Source organism: Mangifera indica, chromosome 7 (assembly GCF_011075055.1).
Source record: "Mangifera indica cultivar Alphonso chromosome 7, CATAS_Mindica_2.1, whole genome shotgun sequence".
NCBI classification, from domain to species: Eukaryota; Viridiplantae; Streptophyta; class Magnoliopsida; order Sapindales; family Anacardiaceae; genus Mangifera; species Mangifera indica.
Genome location: NC_058143.1, coordinates 5,335,094 through 5,338,427, shown reverse-complemented (window position 1 = coordinate 5,338,427; position 3,334 = coordinate 5,335,094). Strand labels below are relative to the sequence as shown.

Here is a 3,334-nt window from a genome sequence, read left to right as displayed (position 1 = left end):
TTTGTCTTATTCGCCAACGACTGAAAGCAGCCCAAGATAGACAGAAAAGCTATGCTGATAAGCGTAGAAGAGAATTGGAGTTCCAAGTGGGTGAAAAAGTGTTTCTACGAGTTTCACCTTGGAAAGGCTTACTAAGATTCGGGAAACGAGGTAAATTGAGCCTAAGATATATTGGCCCATATGAAATTCTTGAAAGAGTTGGTGTTGTTACTTATCGACTGGCCTTACCACCTGAGTTATCTAAGATTCATAATGTTTTTCATGTTTCCATGCTTCGCAAGTATGTGCCCGATCCCACTCATGCTCTTTAGCAACAACTGTTTCAATTAAAAGAGAATTTGAGTTACCAAGAAGGGCCAAAGAGAATTATTGATGTGAAACAACAAGTGCTTCGTACTAGAACCATTCCTTGGGTTAAGGTGCATTGGAAAAATCACTTGGTGGAAGAAGCAACTTGGGAACGAGAAGAGGATATGCGGGCTCAATACCCAGAATTGTTTCAATTAGGTATATAATTTCGAGGACGAAATTTGTTCTTTAGGGGGGGAGAGTTGAAATACCCAAATCTTGGTTATATGTGAAACTAAAGGGGGTTATAGAAAACTTGGACATATATGGGGGTTAAGTGGAAATTTCCCTTTTATTTACAAATAAAAGTCAGTAGCCTTTTCTTCTTCAGCAAGAAGAAAAGAAACAGAGCACAGACGAGAGAAAACAGAGAAAGAAAGGGAAAGAAGAGAAGGGAAGAAAGAAAAGAAAAGAAAGAAGAAGAAAAGAAAGAAAAAGAAGGAAAGGGAAAGGAAGAGAAAAGGGATTTATAGAAAAAGGGAATAGGGTAGTTCATTTTTATTCAAAAAATTTTAGGGTTTGTTATATTTGTTCAAATTAGGGATTTCCAAAATTTTGATCATATTGTTTCCAATTGGTTTGAATAGGTGAAGAAGAAGGGAGATTTGCAAGAGATTTCAACTCTGATTTAGAGGCTACCCAAATCAGTGAGTGGGAATAAACTTTTCTTTCTTTATGATTTTTGGGTATAAATTTTATTTATAGTTTTGTGAAACTTTATGCTATTTATTGTGAATCCTTGAAAATGGTAGCATGGATTTGGTGGAAACCTCTCAAAAAGAAAAATAAAATAAAATAGTTTCTTTATGTATGTTGTGAATTTAGGTTATGAAAGGCTATAAGGTAAAAGTTATATTATTCAGTAGATTCAGAATGCTTAAATTAAGTTATGTGGTGACCAAGTGAATTCTGGAAATTATTAAATTGATGTTTTGTGTTGTGGTTGAGTTGAAATTGTTTAGTTGAGCTTCATGTGAGTTGGAAGTGGTTTTATTTGAGCTTCATGTGAGTTGGAAGTGTTTAGTTGATATTTTATGTGTGATTGAGATTTGCTCATGGTGATTGTGGCGCTTGCCAATGAGTATTGTTCTAAACAAAAATTGATATGGTGAAAATAAATTATATTATTTGAATGTTTCTGGTTATTACTTATTATGCAATAAAATGCTCTGCCTATGCAATATTTATGCTAGGTACGACAGATTTAAATGCTCTGCCTGTGAGATATCTATACAGGTACGACAGAATTTAGTGCTCTGCTTGTGCTTTATTTCATGCCAAGTATGACAGAATCGAATGCTCTGCTCGTGTGAGATTTTAGTATACCGGGTATGACAATTGTTTTTCTTTTGCTCTGCCTAGGTGGGGACACCCCGGGTATGACAAATTTCCTTTTATATGATATTTTGATGTATATCTTTATATTGGAATGGTGGGATATCTTTATATTTCAAAATCTTGATATGGTAGGAAACCTATAAGATAAAGATAGTATTGCTATTGAGTTGGAAGTGGAAATTCATAAATGATTGATATGTTCTTATGAGAAAAAGGTAGTATGGTTAATTTCTTTCTTGAGACAATCAATTTATGTGATGATTGTGTGAGGAACGTTTCAAGTTAAATGAGAAGCATGTGGTTTAAGCATAATTAGCATAGTGTGTGGCTCATATTTTGGCATACTATTATATTTTGACATGCATTAATATTCTCAAGGATTTAAATTTCCTACTCACTGAGCTTTTAGCTCACCCTTATAAATGTTTTCCTCCCTCCAGGACATCCTACAGATCGTGCGGGATAGTGTTTTGTTGGGTTGTGCCACGGTGTAGCATCTTTCGTGGATGTTTTCATTTGCACGCATCTATATAGACTTTTTGTTGTTTTTTTTTATAAACTTATGAAATGTTGAAAGGCCGGAGGCCTAATTACCATCTTCTCATAATCTTTTGAAATGAGTAAAGATGTAAATTATTTTGTTATGTATGTGATAAGACCGGAGGCCTGATTTCAGGTTTATTTTCTGATTTCTTGGTTTTAAATCAGGATGTATTTTGATATGTACTCATATAAAGGCCGGAGGCCTATAGATGATATTATATTATGTACTAGGTTATGGTGCAGAAAAGTTTTCAAACAGAATTACATGATGCATTTCGTCCTTCTAAGCCTATAACGGTATTCTCAGAGGTTATAGGATAGCGGGTCGAGATGGGTCCTGTCAACTTGGTATCAGAGCAAAGGTTGTAGATTCTAAAGGCATTTCAAGAAGTATGCATATAAGTTCTAAATCATTTGAAATTGTATTTGTAGACACCAATATGAGGCGACGTGGCCAAGCTCGCATGAGACCTCTTGGGGATTTGTTAACTCCTCAAGTTGGAAGGAGGGAAAATAAACTAGTAGAGGAGGTGGTGGGAGAGTCGGTTGCCCATGGACCAGAGTCTCAAGTGCCACCTGTAAACTCTGTTGTACATAGTCCTAACGTAGGTGTTGAACCAGTAGCTGAGCCAAATGTGGAGCCTTCAACTGATGGGATTAATATGGAGCAAGCTATTGGCAGATTGGCCCAGTTAGTCACTAGAGTGGCTCAAAATCAGATTCCAGTGCATCAAGAAAGTGTCAACACCATTGAAAGAGCCAGAAAATTAGGTGCTAAAACCTTTGATGGGACCGGAGATCCTACAGTTGCAGAGTCCTGGATGAGTAGGACCGAGCGCATATTTGAGGTGATGGAGTGTTCAGACCCTCAAAAATTTCGGTTTGCTACCTTCCTTTTGGAGGGTAAGGCATATCATTGGTGGAAAATGGTACAACAAAAATATAGGGATTCGACAGCAATAACTTGGGGAAACTTTTGTCAAGAGTTTTCAGATCACTACTACTCAAGGGTGTATCAAGATACAAACATAAGTGAATTTCTTAGACTGACCCAAAGAAGTATGTCAGTGGAGGAATATATGAATAAATTCATCGAGCTCTCTCG

General features: G+C 36.4%; 1 long non-coding RNA gene across 1 annotated transcript; it reads left to right on the top strand.

The window, feature by feature from the left end:
• The first annotated feature begins 771 nt into the window (after positions 1–771).
• LOC123220733 lies at positions 772–2,375 on the top strand. Its single transcript, XR_006503135.1, has 3 exons — positions 772–835; positions 936–995; positions 2,127–2,375. It is a non-coding gene; the product is annotated as an uncharacterized LOC123220733 (long non-coding RNA).
• The last annotated feature ends 959 nt before the right edge of the window (positions 2,376–3,334 follow it).